The following is a 24095-nucleotide window of genomic DNA, read 5'->3' on the forward strand; positions in this document are numbered from 1 at the left end:
ACACCCAGCGTTGGATTAGTCACAATGAAACAATGTAAATGTTTGAATAATAACTTTTGCCAGATTGAATAAATCTGTCATCAAAGAGTTAGACTTTTTCGTCTAAAGAGTCTGCTCAGTAAAATATAATTCACTGGTCAATTGTTTTTCTTTCGGCAGGGTGGAGGGTATAGACCTGAACAAATCTAGAAGCAAAATTGTAACGGGAGTGATTTGTGTTAACAGAAAGATTTCCTCAGTGGCATATTGTGGCTCCTTCATTAGAACCATTTAGAAATTCTCAAAGATCTTCCTATTAAAGCTGCACATTGACAGTTAAAGACGTGAAGCATAGACACTGTAGGCGTGGCACTGATGGGTATGTAGGACTTCTGCCTCAATTGATCAGATTGCTGAATCCTTTCTTCATTATACACAAGACATGGTGACTCAGCAACATCATGCAAGTCCAATACACTTCTATCAGTCAACTGTGTTATCTGTGTTGTCACCCATTACAAAGCTGGAAAGGTTAATATCTGGTTGTAAGATTCTGTTCAGCAATCTGCGATTGTTGTCTTGTGAAGCCGTCTATATTATTTGTGAAGGCTTGTTTTCTTTCACGTCTGAGTGGTTTCTACACTTTCTGTTTCCCCTCTTGGGGGGAGGGGGACTGGAGTTCCAACCATCTACCACCCTCTGACTTAACACATTCTGTTGTAAGGTCACCAGCTGTGAGGGGATCTTTCATTGACATTTTCATTTGAGTGTTTATAACACTTTGTGTTTTCCTTGGGAAAGCAATGATTTGTGTTTCCCAGGAGGAGTGAGTTCCAGTCATCTACCACCCTCTGTCTGAACACATTCTGCCTATCAGCTGTGAGTGTATCTTTCCTTGAACATGCCTCTGTCTATCTCTGCTGGTTTGTGTTTCCCTGGGGGAGTGAGTTCCAGTCATCTACCACCCTCTGACTGAACACATTGCCTATCACTGTATCAGCTCCTCATGTGTCTCTCTGTTTCTGCTGCTGTGTTTCTTTCCTGTACTATCTCCCATACATTTGAAGATCTTGCACCGACTCCAAACCAATTCAATCACCCTCATCAACTGAAATTCAACATTCCTTTGTCCCCTTAATGTCTCCCCGGCCCATACAGAAAGTCCCTTGGCCTTGTCAGGTTTGAACCCTTAGCTGCATCAACTGACTTGAACTGTCTGCTCAGATTAATCATTACAGTCAAATTTGGACCTTCCCACATTGATGGGGAAATATCCAGCACAAAGTGCTGGTTAGTGGTGACATTTTGTGAGTCTCATTGTCAAATTCTGTGAAAACACTTCTAAAGATCTTCCCAAGCAAATGATTTCTGTATTGGATAGTTTAACTGCACCTTGCACAGTGTACCAAGGGGCACGGCGAACAATGTTGAAATTTGTTCAAATGCTAGTTACCCAGGATATTTTTCAGAGAGGGAGATATTTGCAAGAACTATCTGTAGTCTGTGAATAATGAGGATCCTTATCTCTGTATTCCAGTAACTCGACTGACAGTGACAGATGAAACAGTTGTAATTACATGTAGTGTGGTCATTACTCTACGGTATGATGATTGGGGATAACATGTACATGTAGAAATACAACCAGTCATTCTCATTAACTGTAATAATTGTATATAACATGATACATTTTTTGTAAATATGCAGAGGTAATTTATATTTTTATATTTTTGCTATTTTTGTATCACTTGTTAAATGAATATTGCTGCAAATTGCCTACTGACCTGATTGACCTGCAATGTACAATCCTTTCTGTAAACATTTCTGAAATACCTGTGTTTGTAAGTATTAATATTCGTCGTCTGTTTCGCCAGTGCACTTTTCTTATGAGTTTTACTGTGCTGAACATTATTTAATAATTTGTAATGTATGCAGGGCCCAAATGGAAGTTTTTTTCACAACTGTTTGGGCACACTCTGTGTATAAAGAAAAGGAACAAATAAATAAAAGAAATCAAGTCAGATGGCATGACTTTTCAATCCTAGTAGGGTCTGTCTCAAATGCAAACAAAACTATGTGAATATTTGATATTGCTCATCTGAAGATTGGGCAAAGTGAGCCAGATTGTTCTATTTTTATAACTTCTATTTTGTATTAATATACATAGCCTGATGTACTTTTTATAACAGCCAAGTTGCCTTGCTTTTGTACCAAGTCATAAGAATCATGAAACTTGCCATCGTTGGATCCAGTACAACTCAGATTTGTTATCGTTTTAATATCAAGAATCACATATTGCATGATGTACATTGTATAGTGTTTACAATGGGTCAGATGTTTGTTATTTCCAGATGAATGTTGCCTTTATTATGCACTGAATGCCCGCATCATTAGCGTAATGCTGACAGGCTGACATAGTCTAGTGTGGGGTTTTCTCTTTGTCTTGTGTCACACACAATTAAGCAAGGCATTTGAGTTAATGATACACCAGGTTTTTAAGCAAATCAATAGCATTCTTTTCTCAGTCATTTGTTGGTGTCAATGTAAATCTCTGATTGAGAAAAGGCTACACCAAGTTAGGACACAACAATTATATGAAATTTGTCTCATGTAAGTTTTTTGTGATTGAGACAGCCAGCACGTATTTGATCCGATCTTTCAAATTGCTGTTCTGTTTAAGTTCTCGCTCTTTGAATATTCATAAAGGTTTGAAAACGATACTTCATATGATTCTGATGTTTGACAGTATTAAAGTGTTTTTTTTTTCTTCTAAAGATTGTTTGTTACTTCCTTGCTGCAATACTCAAGAAATATTTTCTCTTTTCATTTTGCTTCATCTCAAAAGACAGTACTGAAATTTCTTCCTTCACAATTACCTTGTATTTATAGATAAGTTTCCAGTGAAAGTCAAGTTTCATGTTCATTCCTGGTATGAAATTGATGTCTGTCAAAATTAAGGTTTTTGTGTGCCTCATGCGTTTTGATATTTGAACTAAGTTTACATCTGATAAGACTCATTTAAAAGTATGGGATTGTTGTATGCCAATGTAGTTAAATAAAGACACTTTTGCAACTGATTGCTTGTTTGTTAACAGCTGTGTGTTTTTGTGTATGTGTCAAGTTCTAAATATGGTGGGGTGAAATTTACAATGGGAGTGTCAAGTTAGAAGGGGAATTAGGTTGAAGAAAAAGATAGATTAAACGTTGCTTGTTGCTGTATACTGCTATATGTGCAGGATTATTTTAACGACCTAAACCCTCCCTCCACTTCATCAATGTGTATCAATTCTTTTAGGAACAGGAGCCAAATGAGAGGTATAAAAAGTATTAATATAAGACATTTTCCTTTCATTTTGCAAGCAAATATTTGTAAAGGGATGTGAAACGTTGGACTTCTGACGCTTGTTTTGATCCACTAACATTATAATGTGAGGGAGACAAACCACACCACAATACAGAGGACCCCAAAGCCCTCTTGTTTTGACCCCGCCCAGTCCGTGTTATTGAAAACTTTTTTTGAATACCGCCCTCTATTGCACTGAGGTCAATGACCAACACCAGGAAATAAATCTGACGGCTCATCATCAAGTGATCAACAAGATTCTCGGCCAGCCCGCTAAAGGTTGGAAAGTTTGTTCTTTTACCACATTTTACCATTAATTATATATTTAAAGTGATGATTATGGTTGGATATAGCATCGTGACAATTTTGATTCTTTTTAAAGATACAATCATTGATTTTTTCAGAGTGTTTTTTTTGCCAAAAAAATGACCAACCCCAACTTCCGAAGTCAAGACAAGAGTGCGCTCGTAATCGTAAGTCGTACTGTAGGCGCCATGACCGCCCTGCAAACAGCTGGCGCTGGGAAGAGTTGATGAGCTCGAGCTTCACAGAATCTTGTGAAGGAAGTTGGGATGGCATTCTGCAGTTGTTTAAGACAGCAATTGGCGGCCAATGCGCACAAATGCTATCCGAAAACTTTCTCTTGGAAATCTACAATCACTCTACATCTACGTGGATGACTCAGCAAAGCACATACAAACTTATCGCGGAAATTCACCTATGCAAATTGGGGTCAACACGCCCCTCATTATGACGTCAACGTTGAGTTCGTGCTTGCGCTCATGCCATCAATTTCAGCCCGACTCGCTTCAGTTTTATGAATGAAATCATTATGCATCGGAGAGTGCACATGCCAGAAATTTACAGTAGAAAAGCTCATGATATCTGCTTTCTTTTGCCGAAGAAAGCATCAAAATCGATGAACTATTGCTTGAGTTTTGACAGTTGAAACATTTTTTAGCGGTTTTTTTTTAGGAACCAAAACTTCTTATTTTTCGAGGGAGTCCATCTTTTTAATCCTAAATTTCTTTCTTCTCGAATTTGGTTCGGGAAAACCGGAATTAGTTCCATATAGAACAGGTTTTCAGCTTTGATATGGTGTGGCACATGTGGGTGGCCGGTCTGATACGGCGATGGCCGCGAGCAATATGCATAAAAATTGCTCGCTAGAACTGCCCAAAATTGCGAATGATAGTGAAGTAATCACGTGATATAAACACGTGCAACGTGCATGAGATATATATAGCTCAGTGGAAGACGGTTACGAAGATTAAAGGGATCCCGTTTGATTAAAGGGATCCCGTTTGATGAAATGTGTGTGTGTCTCTTTTTTTCTGTCCCTTTTACCCTGTATCCCGATGCAACGGGGTTGGGCGGTGGGTTGGGGTGGGGATGGCCCTCGGGTGGGGTGGGGGAGGCCTGCAGGTGGGGTGGAGGAGGGGGAGGGGGAGGGGGAGGAGATGGGGGGGGGGGGGGCGGGGGAACAAAGACACAGTGGGTGGAATATGCACATTCTTTGGTTGAATGGCCATTGCAAATATCCCAACACCTTGAGGGGCGGGGTGGGGTCCCCTGGGTGGGGGGAAAGGAACAGGAGGGGGATAATGAGAACCAGGATAATGGAATATTTCCTGTCTTTCATTTCTTACACCTGCACCATATCAGGACCCCATGGAAGGGGAGTGCACATAAGGGGTTGCCGGTGGAGGGGGGGGGGGGGCGGGGGGGGGGGGGGGGGCGTGGGGGAGGATGCCTCATGAGTGTAAAGGGGGGCGGGGGTAGAGTACTCAAAACCAGGAAGCTTAAAATCCGGCGGGGGGGGGGGGGGGGGGGGGGGCTCAAAAGGAGGATGGTGGAATTTCACATTTCCTTTTCTTTTTTCGGTCCTTGCAACATATCCCGACCCTAGTGGGCGGTGGGTGGTGGGGGCCCCCACCAACACAGAAATCTTGATATGCAAATTAGGTAAACAGCGCCGCTCATTATAGCATCATCATGAAATTCTTGCTGACGCGCATGCCATCTACTTCGGCCAATTTTCGGCCAGACTCCTTCAGTTTTATGAATAATATCACTGTAGGCCTACATCAGAGGATGCACCTGCCAGAAATTTACATGCTGAAAGCAACAGAATGATGTCCGCTTCCTTTTGCCGAAGACAGCGTCAAAATTGTTAAATGAAAGGGTGAGTTTTGACGATTAAAATGTTGTTTTAGCATTTTCCTTTTTGGAACTCAAACTTCGTATTGTCCAAGGGAGTCCATCTTTTCAATCCTGTTTTTTTTCCTTCCAACATTTTGTTTGAGATCAAATGAATTAATTCCGAGTAGTTGAGTTTTTTAGCTGGCGAATGGTGTGGCCTAAGTGGGTGGTCGGTTTAATAGTGCGATGGTCGCGAGCAAAATGCGTGGAAATTTATCACTGGAACTGCCAAAAATTGCGAATGATTTTCAATTGATCACGCCGGCTATATCCGGCCCGCCGGCACCGCGCGCGTTAAATAAAAACCCAAGATTAATAAAATAATCAAGATGTTTTGTTTTCTGATGAATGATGTGACTTTATTATTGGGAATACCCCTTTCTTTTTTCCGTTCCCCTGCCCTGGATATCATATTCCGACCCTGGGGTGGGGTGATGGTGGGGGGGGGGGGGGGGCGGGGCGTGGTGTTCAAACCACGCCAAGAGGGTTGAAATGTGTTTTCCAACAAGTGAAGTTTGTCTTTTAATTTGGTGCAATTACGTTCCCGACCAGACTGTCTTTTTGTGCGATATCATGGGCCGGATGGGGGGGGGGGGGGTTGAGGCCGGGTAGGGGTTAGTGGGGGTGGGGCAGGGGATTTTCCAAAACAAAGAGGGTGGAATGTCCTTCATGTTCTTTTAGATATTAATCTTAAGACTTGCTACTCTTAGGGGGGAGAGAGGTGGAGGGGGTTGCATGAGTTGGGGAGGGGGTATAGAGTACTCTAAACCAGGAGGGTTGAATATCCCGGGGAGCCTCAGAAGGGGGGGGGGGGCCTGGAATTTCCCAATCTTTTGTTTTCATCATCATCATCATCATCATCATCATCGTCATCATCATCAGACGTCGTAGGCTACTGCCCGTTGACGCAACAACCGTCCACTTCTTCTGGGTTGTGTGACTGGTGAAGGGGTGATTTTCCTGTGGAGGGTCGCCGCAGTTAGTTTATCCACGCTGAGACCACTCCATCTGGTGAGGCCGTCGATCCAGCGGAGTTTGTTCCTTGCATTATATCCCGACCCTTGGGGCACAGGGTGGGGGCCCCGACAAACTATTCACAGAAACCTTCGTATGCAAATTAGGTGAATAGCTCCGCTCATGATGACGTCATTGTCAAGTTCTTGCTTTATTATGCGCATGACATCGTCTTCGGCCAATTTCACTGGGAGTCCATCTCTTCAATCCTATGTTTCTTCTTTCCAACATTTGGTTCGAATTCAAATGAATTTATTCCGAATAGTTGAGGTTTTCAGCTGTCGAATGATGTGCCACATGTGGGTGGTCGGTTTGATAGTGCGATGGTCGCGAGCAATATGCATTGGCATTTTTCGATGGAACATCAGCCAAAAATATTTCAAATGATTTTCAATTGATCACGCCATCACCGCTTGCGTTCTAATAAAAAAACCAAGATTAATCTAAAAAGCAAGATGTTTTGTTTTCTGATGAATGATGCACCTTTATTATATTATTGGGAATAGGCCTACCCCTTTCATTTTTCATTTCCCCTGTCCTGGATATCATATTCAGACCCCCGGGGTGGGGCGGGGGGGGGGGGGGCGGGGTGTGCGGTTCAAGCCATGCCAAGAAAGCTGAAATTTGTTTTCCAACAGTGATTTTTGTCTTTTTACGGTGGTGCAATTACGTTCCCGACCAGACTTTCTTTTTTACTGCGAGATGGGACTGGGTTGGGGTGGGGGTGGGGTTGAGGCCGGGTAGGGGTTGGTGGGGGGTCAGGGGATTTTCTTCCAGTGATTCTCAGTTCCAGATCTGCATGCCCCGTGGGTGGGTGTGGGAGTGGGCAGGGCTTGTGGATCATTACCAAACAGAGGATTGCATATTCTTCAAGTGATTATTTTCAGACCTGCATGCCCGTGGGTGGAGGGGGGGGGGGACGGGTTGGATTTCCCCAAACAAAGAGGATGGAATATTATTCCTGTTCTTCCAGCGATTAATCTTAAGACGTGCTGCTCTGGGGGGGGGGGGGGGAGAGAGAGAGGTGGAGGGGTTAGAGTACTCCAAACCAGGAGGGTTGAATATCCCCGGAGGAGCCGCAGATGGGGAGGGCCTGGAATTTCTCAATCTTCTTTTGATTTGGTCCTTGCATTATATCCCGACCCTTGGGGCAGAGGGTGGGGGCCACGACAAACTATTCACAAAAACCTTCGTATGCAAATTTGGTTAACAGCACCGAATTTTATGACGCGATCGTCAAATTATTGCTTTAATATACGCGCATGACATCGTCTTCGATCAATTTCGGCCACACTCGCTAGGAGTCCATCGCTTCAATACCATTTGTCTTCTTTCCAATATTTGGTTCAAATTCAAATGAATTCATTTCGAATAGTTGAGGATTTTAGCTGTCGAATGGTGTGCCACATGTGGTTGTTCGGTTTGATTGTACGATGGTCGCGAGCAATATGCATGGAATTTTTCAAAGGAACTGCCAAAACTTGCGAATGATCAGTATACACGTATACCTGTACGTACGTGCAGCAGAGCGCAGGGGATCTACCCGATGTTCCCCAACACCGATGTTCCCAACTACCGATGTTCCCCCAAATCCATAGGATTAGAGTTAGGGTTATATTGGTAAGGATTTCGGGGAACATCGGTATTGGGGAACATCGGTATTGGGGAACATAGATATGCACCCGTGCAGGAGCTATGGAAGAAGCGTTACAAAGCAAGGATTCCGTTTGTTAATGCCCTTTTTTTCGTCCCGTACTATCCCAAAGCGACGGGACGGGGTTGAGTGGGTGGGGTGGGGGAGGCCCGCGGGTTGGAGTGCGGGTTGGAAGAGTAGGGAGGTTGGGGCGGTGCACCGGGAATCACATTTTTTTATTGACCCTTTTGGCCTTGCCCATTTTCCCGACCCCTTGGGGCGGGGCGGGGATAAAATTTCTTTTTTCCGTGCACCATTATCCAGACCCAGTGGCGTAGCCACCGGGGGGCGTGGAGGGGGGGCGACCGCCCCCCATGAAACCTTGTCGCCCCCCCCCCCCCCACTGAGATTTTGAGTTTCTAAAAAAATTATCATTGATCTACATGATGCCATGGGCCCTATTATGTACTTCAATGTATCTTTTGCTTAGAAAATATTGGTTAAAGTGGTCAGAAATTGCCTCAGATAGCACCACAGAGCATTTAGAATCCAAAATTTTTCGGGGCCCTTAAGTGGGCCCCGAACCCCACGCCTATAGCTCAGAATTCTGGTAGCTGATTCAATTACTCCAACCTCGAAAACAATGTTCACAAAATTTTCTTATGCCTTTAGCTGAGAAAACCTCGAAAATTATGTTTAAATTATTATCTTTTGTGCTAAAATAATTATTGGTTAAAGTGGTAAGAAATTGCCTCAGATCACACCACAGAGCATCGAAAATCCAATTTTTTCGGGGCCCTTAAGCGGGCCCCGAACCCCACGCCAATAGCTCAGAATACCGATAGCTGATTCAATGTCTCCTACCTCGAAAACGATGTTCAAATAATTATCTTTTGCCAAGAAAATATTAGTTAAAGCATGGAGGAAAGTCGTAAGAAATTGCTTCAAATCACACCACAGAACATCTAGAATCCAATTTTTTTCGGGGCCCTTAAGCGGGCCCCGAACCCCACGCCGTAAGGGCTTCGCGCTTGCATCAGTTATGATCAAGGTATGTCCCCCCCCCACTTTTGAGAAGCGATTGACGCCCCTGCTTGACGCCCCCCCCCCCATGAAATGTTCCAGCCCCCCCCCCAGCGCCCCCCCCCCCCCCCACTGAAAAATTCCTGGCTGCGCTATGCCCCGGGGAAAGGGGCGTTAGGGGCGGGGGAGGGGCGAATGGGGATGGGGGCAAATGGGGGATGGGGGCCGCGTCCCCACTTCTAGGGGGGGGGGGGGGGGGAGAGTTGGAGTACTCCGAATCAGGAGGTTGGAATATCCGATGTTCTTTTTTATTCACCCCTTGCGCTGTCCCCTGGGGCGGGATTGAATATTCCATGGGGTGAAAATATCCTATTTTCATGCAATGATGTGTTTTTTTTTTTGGGGGGGGGGCTTTATACGAACATATAAAAAAATGCAAATTGCAAAAACGAATATCTCATATCTCTTTTGTGAAAATGTTGTGGCTCTGAAAAGAGCCGTTTTGGTTTTTAGTTTGTTGATTCGATGATTTCTTCAAAGGCTTGGCCGACAATTTCTTCTGCTTGCTCGATGTGTTCTTGCTGCATGGCTGGCTTCTTGGCTGGCTTCTTGGCTGGCTTGAGCTTGGTTGACTTGGCTGGCATGGCTTGGTGGAGGATTTCTTGACAGATGTATATTTGACTTGGAGGGCGTTTTCCTGGCAGCTTTCTTGGGTGGCTTCTTCGGCGCGGGTTTCTTGACTTTCTTCACCATTTTGGCTTTCTTGGCTTTTCTGCAATCTTGGCTTTCATTTCCCGTTCCTTCTTGGCCTTGATTCTCTCCTTCTCCTTAGCTGCCTTAGCCTTGGCCGGCAGCCTTCTCTTTCTCCTTGGTGGTGTCAAGCTTGAACGGTACCAGCGGCTCCCTTACCTGCCATCCGAGTGAGCCTCCAACATCATTAATTCATGTTTTATTATTTAAAAGTTTACTCTAGTATGGCTTACACAGAAATTCTTAGGGTGGATTATCGGTGACTGTGATATGTTCCGACACCCCTATGTTCTGACAACCTAGATTGTGTTACTCCCGGTTAGGGTTAGGGTTAGGGTTAGGGTTAAGGTTAGGAATAGGAATATGTGCAGTCGGAACATAGGGGTGTCGGAACATAGAGGTGTAACCGGATTATCTGGATCCGCACGTCCGTACCCCCGTGGGCATACCAAACACCTCCCTTATACATTCTATAGGCATGCAAAAAGAAAACATATCTTTTTTCGCCTCTTTGGCCGACGTTCTGACTTGGTGGGTCCTTTTTCCGCAAGTTCAGAATATTTTCTCTAAAAATTGGAGCAAACTACATGTATTTGAAATGCCTTCCTTTGTCAGAAACCAACAAAATAGAAACTGCATTCTCATGTTTAGGCGATACACAATAACATCAGAGGAGAATAACAACTGAAGAACTGCTCGCTCACAAGATGCCTTTGATCACTAGTTCTCCATAATTATTTAGAGTATTTTGTATTCGGAGTATTCATCATTTTCCATCGTTTCCAATGACCTTTCAATAACATTGAACTTAAAGGAATATCTTAAGGGCTCTGCTAAGCCTCATAGGTCAGACGCATATAGGCCCCAAGTTCGGCAAAATCTTATATAAGGCCCATAACTTGAGCCTTATATTAGGCGGGGGCGCGTGGCGGGGGTCCGGGTTTATCATCGGAGGAGTCGGACTTCCGATATATGGCCCCAACCTTGATAGTATAGCCTCCCATGCAGCTACGGAACAACTCGAAATTTCGGTTAATCAGGGTATAGGCTATATATATTGTTTTATTTCGTAGTACTCAGTGCAGTTTTCTTTGACCACGGAGGGATGGTTTGAATTTCAAGTTTTGAGTTATCAGTGTTGACTTTATCGAGATTTCGCTTATTCCAATTTGTCAGTGTTTTCACGAAGAGGTGAATTTGCCGCAATAGGTGTTAGGGTCTAATGGTTAGGGTGAGGTTTGGGGAACAGGTATAACATAATGCACCCGTTGAACTTGCAGTGGTTGTCAGAAAAGGGGTTTAAGTTGGTCACGATTTGGAATAAACATTTCGCCTACTACTGACTAATTTTTGAAACACAGATGAAACTTCAAAGATGTACCAATTACAGAATAATGGAACAACAATTGTGAGGTACCGGTATCGAAACTAATCCCCATAGATGTTTGTCTAGTCGTGAAAACTGAATCCCACTCACTTGTTGTTTTGGCAAATTGCCGATACCCATTCCCCCCTTTGCACGAATTTGTCTCTTCGTGAAAAATCAAAAGACATTCGGGTGAAGTTTTCTCAACATTGATTGTTATGATTTCGTTGATTTTATCTGATTTTGACCCAGACTTCTTTCCAAAAAATGTTCGTTGCGTGCATTTACCAATTTCAGCCGGAACAAGAATTTTGAAAAAAGGTATGATTTTTGGACTGATAATTTAGTCCCTCCGTGGAAACGCTGAAAACTTCTTGCAATTTGATTCAAAAATTTCAAAACTATTTTTTTTAAAGACTTGTCATGCTTACTGGTTACTGCTTACTTACTTTGATTCGATTTTTAAAGAACAAGTTTTTGATGATAAGCTGGAATGTTTGTTTTGCGTCTGTTCTTTGACGACTCTTTGGAATTGCCCCCATGATCTACCCCTTTCGTGAAGTTGGCATCAAGTGTATTTCCTTTTATTTTCATGCCGTTGTTGTTATAACTTCTCGACATTATTGACAAGTGGTGAACAAGTTCATATTCGTATTTTTATTAGTCATCTAAGTTAAAAACAAACACATTCTTGTCCTGGCGTAAAATCAAAGAGTAAAAACAGTAAAAACAGCATGCAAGAACTGACAACAGTATAACTTACATTTAAATTAACCTATGAATAAAATATGCCTGTAAAAACATAATAATTTTTAAAATGATAACATAAAGACTGACAGCAAAAAGACCCGATGCTTATCCGCCCTGGGCTAGCACTATGACAAAGAAATATAACTTTAAAAATATGCCGGGGAAAAAAGGAAAAAAAAATTAAAATGATTTTTTTCCATCGTCGTAAAAACCACAGGTGCAGATTTTGAAAAGTTATTAAACTTAAATACGATACTGTGTTTTCCAGTGGCTAATTCACAACAAATGATGTAGGAATCTAAACGGTCTTTCATCATTGCTGTATTATTATGTAACTTTGAATATTCATGTAATCCCATTGCATTTTGGTCAAAAATAAAGTGAAGATTCAAGTCAAAGTCAAACTACGATTTTAAAAAATTGACTTGAACTTGAAGCTCGCCGATCCCCTGGATCATCCAATACATGTACATACACGTATACGCATTTGTATGCAGCATGTATGCATAGTGCCTGGCCGTGGCGTGGGAACGTATCAGATTACATATCGGCCGACCGCAATATCGATCGGTTCAAAAATAGATGGTCCGCGCGGGAATTGACCTGGATTGACCCGCAAACGTTCGGGTTGTCCATGACGTAGGCAAGTCACCGACATATTTTTCTAAAAATGACTGCAAGTGCGCAGGCGTGCAAATTCCCGCACGATGCATAGGCCAAGTTCGTATGTGCAAAGTCCACTTCTGGATGTTAACGCTAAGGTGAAGTTTAAGGTGCATGTGAAGCAGGGGGAAGTTTGTGCAGAAGAAAAGGGAAAAGTTCCATACTCAGACGTCAATTTATCTGCTGCCAAACAAATTAATTGTCACCTCACCTTGTCATTTGAACCAAGAGAAATCCAGGAAGCTGTGTTAAGGTGAAAAATTTTTACTCATAATGTGTTTTTAGAGCACATTTTGGATGCATACGTCGTGCAGAACTAACTTGAAGCAGCCATTCAAAACTGATTGTAGTGGCTGAAAGACAGCGGTACGTTATACACGTGACATCAACAACCATGACGTCGCATGAGCCTGCCAATGATAGTGCAATACGTCATTATGAATATTTATTTTCTCATGAATATTTAGTTTATTTCAATGGATACTTCAAATACGTCCAAAGATTGATTATTGCAACAGCGATCGTGCGCGGCCTAGCGGTTAAGAGTCTCGTGTATCAAGCAAGCGTCAGAGGTTCGAATCCCGATGAAGTAACTGACTGATTAATAAATAGAAATTAAGGAAAGGAGAGGGTGAGAGTAGAGGAGGGAAAGTGGAGGAATAACCATAAAAGATGTAACTTTTGGCACTAGAAAATTAATTGAAAAAAGTGACGTCCGAGTACAGAATTTTTTCCCAGAATAGTTGTATTCTGTGTACCACATTGGCACGAAACCCAATCTGCCCACGCGTACAGAGTATGGTGAACACGCGGTATATCAATACGTGCATACAATGTATAGTGCGCGGTTACCAGCATGACCAACACTACTCACTAGCGCTGCATGATACCAATGACTGCCTGTGGCCGTTTTTCCAAACACTATCTTAAATTCTGGTTAGTGCTTCAGAATAATGAATAATGAATGATAAAAATAGTTCTCATTGTTTTTCAAAAACAGCAGGACGGTATTCTTTGACTTTCATTCCCTCGGCCTTATGAATGTCGTGAATATTTTAAAAAGCAATGAATCATTGCTCAGTCTTTACTTAATGGCTGTTTAAAACTGTGCAGAGTTGTGGCCGTGATGACTTGCAGGTCACAGGTCACGCAAAATCTATCCAATCAGAGCGTGAATTCATCAGCCCTTCCCTGAGCGTCCTGTTTGCTGGGTACTTCTAGAATTAGAAGGCTATTCTCTCCGTCTAGTTTTAGTGAAATGTCCAGATTCGTTTGGACACGTTTGCGACGAAAATTAGACATCTGAAAAAGGCAGCACTTCTGATTAGCCTGAGGGGGTGAATATGCTTCTAAAGCAAAAATACACTACAAATAAGCCTAAATGTGAAAATCAAAATTTGACAGTGTTTGACATGTTTCTGTACATGGTGGAAGTGTGGCCTTTTACGGAGGTAGTCCAGTAAATTTGCCACATTTATGGGGCTATGTACACGACTGCTGAAGTGGCGCGCATGGCATCCGAATACTACATTCTTTCCCCAGATTCATGCACAGCATTCACCACTATGGTGCTCCATAACGGACATCAAATAAAACAAAATGTTAATCGCGAGAGAAATATTGTAATTTAGAATAGTAGTGTTAGAATTTTTTTTTTTTTTGAGTACGGCAGAGCATGATTGGCTGTATGATAACTAATTTGAAGATGTTGAATAAACAGGGAATTTAGCCAAACCACCCCAACTCCATCAAAATCCATTGCCCCATTTTGGTGGATTTTGGGGTCCAGACATGCCAGAAGGCCTAGCATGACTAAATATTGATGGAGTATGATGGACTTAGGCCTAATGGCCTCAACGTGAAGCAGTGCTAGGGGTATCCAATTGATTTTGCCTCAGCTTCCTGTACTGCTATTGTGATAAAAGCCATGTGTAGCAAGTCCATGAATGTCAACCAGTGCGTCAGTGGTGGATTCCATTATGTTCAGTTTTGTATTAGACGCACATTGATTGATGGCTTTTGATGGAATTGGTCCAGTTCCTAGTAAAAGATACTAGGGAATTAGGGGTTAAGCTGACTTGTAAAAAGAATGGACTTGGTCTTTGTGTGAAGGCTAAACGATAACTGCAGTAATGCTTCACCTAGTGGGACGCAGTAATATTACTAATATTATTAGCCAGGATAATGCCTCTAATTTTTAAACTGATTGCGATGCCACCCAGAGCTTGTGTAAAACTAAAGCATACTATCAGTTAAACATCATGTGTAAATCTCATCAAATTTCCCATCGGTATAGTTTTTCCACAACAGGTCAAGGAAGTCCAGCACCACAATAAAAATGTACGTCGATCAGAAACAGTTGTATGATGCCTCAGCACCCACGTGAAACACACAAGAGCTTTCTTGCAAATACAAGCTGGATGAGGGTATGCCGCACTGGGGAGAATTCCTTTCATTTTTTAAAAGCAATTGGATGCCACTCTTAAATTTTATAAAACTAAAGAAAGTTCATGTGTTTAAATCTCATCAAGTTTCCATGTGTAGTTTGTCCATAACACGTGGAGGAAGTCCAGCACCACGTTCAAAAAGTATGCAGGGGTGTGAAATCTCAGCTTTAAAGCTGATTTCAGCAGTTTTTGTTGTGGATTTCAGCTTTTTTTCCCTCACTTGCTGTGTACTAAAGTATAGGAGATTTCTAAAGTTCAGCTTTTTTGCACCTTTTTGAACTGACTGAGTATGTCAATCGGAAACAGTCTTATGCCTCAGCCATGTCAGCACCCATGTGAAACACACATGCTGGAGAGCTTGCTTGCAATACAAGCCGGATGTGGTATGCCGGGGAGATCAATGCCTCTCATTTTAATTGCATAGCCACTCCTCGACTAGTGGATGCCAAAGAATCAGGGTGGCATCATAAATGATCGGTCAATTTGCATGCAAGGTCTCCCACATTTCACGTGGATGCTGAGGCATAAGACTGTTTACAATCGATGTGCATTTTGAATGTGGTGCTGGACTTCCTCAAACTTGTTGTAGAAACCTACAAATAGAAGCTTAATGATAGATTTACACATGAACTTTAACAGATTTTCTCCTTTAGTTTTACCTTCAACGTGGCATCGCAATCACTTTCAAAATGAGATGATTTTCCCCAGCATACCCTGTCCAGCTTGTATGCAAGCAAGCTTTCCCGCATTGTGTTTCACATGAGCGCTGGGGCGTAATAATGTTTCTGATCAACGTACATTTTGAACGTGGTGCTGGACTTCTTCCACTTGTGGTGGAAAAAGTACACGTAGTATGCAAATTTGAAGAGATTTACACAAGATTTTTAACAGATTCTCTCCTTTATTTACATAAACGGTCTGGCTGGCATTGCAATCAGTATAAAAATGAGAGGCATTCTCTCCGATATACCCCATCCAGGTTGTTGTCAGCAAGGTTCCCCGCTTGTGTTTCACACGGCCTACTGACGGGCGCTATTTCTGATCGACATACATTTTAAATGTGATGCTGGACTTCCTTGACTCGAAATGAAAAAACTACACATACCTGTTGAAGCTTGATGAGATTGAGACATGAACTATAACAGATTGTCTCCTTTAGTTTTACAAAAGTTCATGGTGGCATCACAACTGGTTTAAAAATTAAAGGCATTTTCCCCGGCATTACCCCATCCTGCAACAAAGACCAAGTCAGCTCCCTTTTTATTTCAACGTCTTCAAACTTAATTAGTTATCGTACAGCCAATCGTGCTCTGCCCTACTCAACAAAAAGAAAGAGAATTTCAAACACTACTTTTACAGTATTCCTCTCGATTAATATTTTTTTTCGATGTCTGTTATGACGATTGAATGCTTTTCCAACGATTTTGTTCAACAAAGCACCCCTCTAGCTATATAATGGAATGTCCATCTTGCAAAAAGTAAAACACAACTCCATGTATGGAGATTGGTGCGTGCGTCGCGCTTTCTCCGTGATGTTTGTTTCTGGATGCTTCAGCTCGGATATTATCAGCATCCAGATTCCAACCGATGTTAAAGCTACAGTCCATCATTTGCAGCTATCCAAAAAGTAACTGACGTAATTATTGTTGAAAAACATACTTGGTTGAAAGATATTAAGGGGAATAAATTCCCTGTGATATTCTTCTTTCTGGCAAGCTGTCATTTTGAAGAAATCAATGAAAGATGGCCTTTCCATAAGACGCACCGTTGGAAATTTCCATAAGCAGTTCGTTTTTTTTATTCAGCGAAGCGGGCGCAAGCGTGCGCGAGCGTTGGCACGACGCAAATGTGTTCGTGGTTCCTATGATTTGTTTGATAGGTGCGCTACATCGCGTATCTGCAATCAGCTCAGTGAGAACGTGTCTCGGACGCTGAATTCAGGCCCAATTCAAAAAATGATTCAGCAACTTTTGATTTGAAATCGGGATCCTTGAATGCTGTTTTTCTCGGAATATACAGCTGAAGCTGAGCTGAAACTTCATCAGTTTAGCTGTTTAACACCCTTCTTTAGATTGTGAGCCAGCTTGTTGCTTCAAACGAACAAAATGCACAAATCACAAATGATGGATTGTACCTTTAAACAGAGTGTTCAAACTGGCCCAGCACACATTTATTCTCTGAATATTGAGGTCAACTAGGCCTGCTCCCAATTCGACTTATAATTGAACGCTTCATCAGAAACCTCTTTCAATCGCATGCATTAAGTTACACATTGCCAGGAATAAGCAAATATGATTGGATGCCAGAGTTGTAATGACTCGAGTCAATGACTCGACTCGAGTCTGACAACTTGGCGACTCGACTTGAGTCCCAAATGATCCATTGACTCGACTCGAGTCACTGGGAGCAAATGATTCGACTAGAGCCCCTCATCAGATGACTATGTCACGCTTTCAAAAAATAATTATATTTGTCTATAATCAGTTCAATTTTGTATGTTGCAATTTGGTTTTGATGTCGGCGTAAAATTATTCCTGACAGTTTATCTTCATAATTAACTGGCGCCTTGTGTTCGTTCTTGTATTCCATCATTTATTACATGGTGTTCGTGTGTTATCAGTGACTCGAATTAACTTAAGCATAAAGTTGACTTGGTTCGACTTGACTCGAGAACACACTGTGACTCGAATCGACCTTCTTGACCTAATGACTCGACTCGACCCGAGTCACTTCCTTAAAATGACTTGAATCAACTCGAGTCACAAAATTCAGTGACTCGTTGCAACTCTGGTGGATGTACAGAAATACAAAGTAGATTGTGTATCATTAATTATTTGTTTTCTACCTTTTGATTGGTAGATATTGATGGTGCAGTCTTTTGGGTTGTTGATGGGTACGTGTCCAGAGCCAGATGCATGTATCTGTTGCATTAAAGGTAGGGTAAATCATTTGTCATTTTGCATTTTATTTCGAACACCAAAAGTACTCAAATTCTAAGACAGGTGTTTAAAAACTAACCTGATGAAGCTCTGTGAATACGACGTCGGTTTCAATTCAAAAGTTGCCACGTCATGTTTTGAATTGCACCCAAAATCAGCATCCAGGACACATTCTCATTCAGCTGATAGCAGCTACGCAGTGTCACGTACTGAGCTAACGAATCAATAGCAACCGCGCGCCTGTGTGCCTCGTGTCAACTCTTGTGTGTGCACCCATTCAGGGATTTGCCAAATTACGAACCAACTACTAACTGAAATTTCCAAAAATGCGACACTTGACGCATCATGTTTTTTTTATTGTTTTCTTCACAATGACAGCATGCCAGAAAGAATAATTTCACTAGTTTGCTATCTTTAAACCAAGTAAGGTTTTCAACAATAATTTTGTCAGTTTACCTTTTGGATAGCTGCAATAAGGCATTTCACGGTAATATGCGCCATCTTGTTTGCGGGGCAAAAAGAACATAGGTTGCTAGATGCGCGCGCATTTTGGAATGAACGCATAATGACTTGGAAGCACCAAACTTTTCCATTGACGATACGTACAAAGCAATGCGTGTAAAATTGCCCCGCAGGCAAGATGGCGCATATTACCGTGAAACACCTGATTGAGCTACATGTACATGTACCAGTACCTTTAAAGCTGACTGTCACCATTGATTGACAGAGCTCTGCAAATGGTATCATGCCTGAAAAATGGGAATAAAATGTCTGTCATTACACAACGTCAAAATCCCCTTTGACCATCTGATTGGTGGTCATTGATCACATGACTTCATCCCAACCCAAGGCCTGGCCACACCACAAAAACAGAAGTTTCATCCAGTGGTAAATAGAAGTTCCACTGCATGGTCACACTATTGTACTCTATAGACTGGCAATGACTAGTGCACGTCTGTACAATCCGAGGGACTGTGAGTGATCCGAAGGCCGAGGGATATAGGACCCTCTTCTGGTCACTCACAGGCCCAAGGGGGGCATTGACATGCACTAGTGAGTGACCAAATTATGCCACATGAGTTTTATAACACACCACTGTCCAAAATATAAAATAAGAGTTTTTAATTTGAACTGTTTTAATGCAACAATTAACTCACTCGGAGTTAAACCAACTGGTTCTATTCAGAACGACACAACTCACAAAGATATCATTCCCATGGTGTTACAAACCTCCCATTCATTGATCATGTGCACAATGCTCACCATGCAAACCTACGGTCTCATTTGACTCATAAGCAATTCAACAATAAGCAATTAAACGCAATACGTGGAAGTTGAAACAGAGGGTAATGTAACCAGTCAAAACATTTGAATATAGTGCCCTGTCTGGCACTGTACTCTGGAAATTACGCATACGTGATGTCTTGATGCGCACCTAGTTCTGCTGACGCAAATGTCATTAATTAATAATTAATAATACTAGTCTATATTAGTGAACCACACATGGCTGGGTTTCAGCCATCCATGATAAAGAACCAGCAAGAGATGTGTTATAATGATTAGGCAAACAAAAAAAAGTTCTGCTTTCGATTACATGCCTTTTAAAAATAGGGTCGGTCAGTCGAAAAAAATTGTTTTGCCAATTTTTTTTATGCAGTTTGAATGGGGTATGCAATTATATGTGACGTTTTAGCCTGAACTATTTCCATTGCACTTCGAAAGCTATATACGAAATGGCAAAAAGTGAATAAAACCTACCTTTAATTATTGTTAAAATATTTAAGATCGATAATTTCAAAAAATAATGGAAAATTCAGGTCGTTCGCACCATATGCACAACGCTAGTCAAAACACGGGGAGCTGGCCAAAACCCCTAGGTGTGTGATGTGTGGCGAGCAGCGCACCATGGGCTGACAGACCTGTTTTTTCGGTCAAAAATTTCGGGAAACACGCAGCATGTATCACTTATGTACGAGTAGTGCGATCTCAAAATGAACTCTTGAACACAGAAAATACATACGCAGACAAGCTAAGATCAATTCTGTAAATTAACTTGCAAAAATGTTCTCTCTCCATCGGTGTTTTCTTGGCATTTTTACGATGTCGAATCCGACCAGTTGACAGTGGCCTGCACTGCTAGCGCGCTATCGGTCGCATAGCTATGGACTAGTTACCGCATTTTCATCATGTCTTCTAAATTGGCCCCTGCGCAGCGGCGGGAACCAGTTGTCGCCACATGATTATAGTCACCATGACATCGAATTGCGAATGGTTATATCGCGAAGCGAATTTGTAAAAATAACGGAGGTTTCTTTTGAAAAAAAGCGAATGTAAGTAAGAAAACAAATAGATACAAGCATTTTTTGATGGAAAAGGGTTGATGAGAGGTATTTTGTGAAGACAGAAAAGACAACAAGATTACATTTTTATTTATTCAATCTCTTTTGTTTTGTTTTTGAATTGCCGATAAAATGTTTACGGTCGCAGCCTAAAAATAGGGTCGGTCAAGTAACGAGAAGCAGAACTATTTTTTTTTTTTTGGCCTTATTACTATACCTCATAAATATTCATCAGGTAACTGCAGCATTTCATTGGTCAATTCCAGCAACTCAACCATATGAAAGTTTTTACTATTTCCCCGCGTGTTTGTGCGCGCGTAAAAATCAGGGAGGTACTATCACATACCTGGGTCACAGCCTTATATTTGTTCCAGAACTGTGTTATCTCTTTACCAACGATGCATACGCTTTACATGCGTACCGTGGAGATCACAGTACAAGTAAGGAAGGTTGTGCCAGTCTGTTACATGTACATATGACATACATCAAAATGGTGACCGGTGGGGCTGACTTATTATGACGACTTATGTGGTGGCCGCCACTTATTTTCTGGCGGCCGCCACATATAAGTGGCGGCGACTGTACAAACAAAATATTTTCACACGCACCAAAAAAATATATTCACACTCATTGAGTGGCACTATCCGTCTTCCGTATGTGCGCGTCCCTCAGTTGCAGATGCTTTTCGCCGTGACGCTTTTTGAACCGCCATGACGTGCTTAAGTTGTTTGCGTATCTTCTACTTGCGCTTTGCATTTAGAGTACGCTTTAAAATTCAATCCATCTTTTTTGATTGTGTTCTTCAAACACGCAAATAAAATCAAAATGTCTGCACCCAGAGCGGCTTCAAAGCATCTCCACACGCAAAAATGAGGAGTTACATGTAGCGCTCTTGTAATTTAATATACATGTAGCTCTATGCACTAGGCTTTACTCTGGAAATTACGCGCGTGCGATGTCTCGAAGCGCGTCTAGCATGTCTAGTTCACGCTGACGCAAGTTTCACACACTAGCCTATAGATCTTAGTGAAACACACGTGACCGCGTTTCAGCCAACCAGGATAAAGAACAAGCAGGAGGTGTTGTAAATGTATATATAGCCATGTTCATGGGTCCAGTCATGGCTGTGTTGTGGTTTATCATGTTTATTGTGTGCTTGTGCCGATCAACCAATCAGATTATTCCTCAATTATTCGACATGTTCGAAGAATAATCTGATTGGCTGATCGGCACAAGCACACAATACAGCCGTGCATGACAGTACAGCGGCACTGGACAGTTTTTCTGAAGAAGCCACTGAAATCATCAACATTTTTCATATTTTAGTAATTTTTATTCTGTTTCAAGTCAATCATTGGCTTCGTGAATGACATGACTGAGTGCAAACTATGACGTATGTTTAATGGAATCTGGTTGGGATAATACAAAATAAGGGGAAAAAATAACCATTTTGTGGAGGCCATCTTTTTAGGGTGTCTTACAATCTCACATAAATTTAAGACGTAGTTTTGTCTCCAGCGTTACATGTGAATTCCTGATGAGCATGTCAGCTGGAGCTACATGTACTTAAGCTAGGCCGGCCCCAAGAAAGAGCTACTGACAGGATTGAGGTTGTCAGGTTGTGTTTTTACGGGCCCCTCAGCTTTAGCTTAGCCCCATAAATGTGGCCAATTTATTGGACTACCTCCGTCAATATAGGCCACACCCGCATAATATACCCAAACATTTAGGACTAGTAATAATTGGATTTTCGCATTCAAACTTTGTTTGTAGTTTATTTCATCCTCTTTAGCAATATGCAATGGACAAGAAGTATCTGCTTGCTCAGATGTCTACTTTTCGTGTAATTTCCAGGCTCATTTGCACTCATTTTTATATCTTTAGTCAAGGCACACGTGGCAACCCAGACCTGCCATGTCCACTCCGTGGTCTTTTTTTGTGCTAGCATTGGACCTTACGTGTGCATTGCGCGTGATCTTTTCGATGTTGGAATTTAGATACAAACGTGTGCAAACAAGCTTGGAAATTACATGCAAAGTAGACATATGAGAAAGCAGATACTTCTTTTGCATTGCTAGTAAGGGTGTGTGTGCTTCTAACACGTAAATAAACTACAAAGTCTACTCTCAGCTCAGTCTGTTATAGTTTCTACTAAATTAGAGTCAAGGGTGTTTTTTATCATTCAAAAATCGGACTTCAGAAAGAATTTCCATACCTGGACATCACTTGACTTTAGAAAAAATTCTAATTGTTTTCTTAATAGGAAATGCTTCAATATTTTCCTAGCCCAGGTGGACTCCCTTATTACCGCAGTCGTAATAATCACATTCATCCCAATCCACACTCCACAGACTGGCCACTTGCACAAAAACAGAAGTTTAATGCAGTGGTAAATTTTGTTCCACTGCACGGTCACACTATTTATTACGCTGGTCAGTTTATAATGTAGGCATTGCGAAGTCTTGAAAAAATGTTTGTACTTGATGTGACGTGCAGGAAATAATGCATGAGGGCATAGGGCATGCAGTCTTCAAAATACGCATCATGTAGGCCCTTCAGGCTGGAGCACGGCTGCATTGGTCAAGGACAATAAATTATGGTAACAGCAATTATTCAGGTCCCACCAACACTAACCAATCACAATTGTTCTACTTGGCCTTATACATGTACATGTACACGTAACTGGTACCCCAAAATTGTTTCTTGTTTAAATTTCTAAAGTACATGTATATTTCTTTTTGGAAAGAATGTTCCTTCAGTAGTCTGGTTGCTTGCCTTGAGAAAATGTGTAGAAACAGAGATGCTAGGTACTAGATGTTTCTTTTGACACAGTTAATTGATGCAGCTGCAGTACTAAAGGGATGTTGGACTGGTTCCGTGTGCCAGTCTATTTTCTTGTATTGCATACATGTGCGTTTCTACTATCTTAAGGTTTGGGATTATCATACACAGTATTGAGAGTCCCAAATCTTCAGACTACGATGGGTGGGCCAATGCAGCTGAAGTTTGGACAATCTATACATATGTTGCGATGGTATACAAATATTGAGTGGCTCAGCGTGGAATGGGAGGAATATTATCGCGAGGTAAAATCTGGACTTTTCCATTTCACGAGGCGAAGCCGAGTGAACTTGAAAAGTCTAGATTTTACCGAGCGATAATATTCCTCCCATTTCACAATTTAAAGCCACTCAATATTTGTTTTATATAACTTACATATAGATCCTTGTCATTTGATATATTTGAACTTTTTTTTAATACAAAACTGAAGGAAAATCTATTTCTCTCTTCAAAACCACACCATCACGAAAATGTTTGAACCTAACGCTGTAGCGCTGGCTCTTGGAACAATACGCGCTACGCGAAACGCTGAACGCACACACCAGCATTCATTTGCACACAAATACCGCGTCATGATCCTAACTGTTGAATAGTATTTCCCATTCCCCATGGGCGGATAGTACTTTTTGAGCCGCGGTGTGAATGGGAGCAATAACGAATGTCATGCGATGTGAGTTCCACCAATCAAATGACTAGGATCTGTATGTCAGTTATATAATCCCAACTATAAGCTGCACTGTGTTAAACTATCCTTAGATTTGGGATTGTCATACACAGTATTAAGAGTCCCCAATTTTCAGACTAGGATG

The 24095-nt window shown here is 41.8% G+C and overlaps 1 protein-coding gene across 1 annotated transcript in view; it reads left to right on the plus strand.

Annotated features, from left to right (window-relative positions):
• The first annotated feature begins 3510 nt into the window (after nucleotides 1–3510).
• LOC119723876 overlaps nucleotides 3511–24095 on the plus strand; it is a 40410-nt gene continuing 19825 nt past the window's right edge. The window contains exons 1-2 of the mRNA XM_038194762.1: nucleotides 3511–3598; nucleotides 18027–18102. The gene's annotated coding sequence lies outside the window, so the exon portion shown is untranslated. The remainder of the gene's footprint in view (nucleotides 3599–18026; nucleotides 18103–24095) is intronic.

The sequence above is a fragment of the Patiria miniata genome, unplaced genomic scaffold (assembly GCF_015706575.1).
Source record: "Patiria miniata isolate m_02_andy unplaced genomic scaffold, ASM1570657v1 HiC_scaffold_17, whole genome shotgun sequence".
Lineage (NCBI taxonomy): Eukaryota > Metazoa > Echinodermata > Asteroidea > Valvatida > Asterinidae > Patiria > Patiria miniata.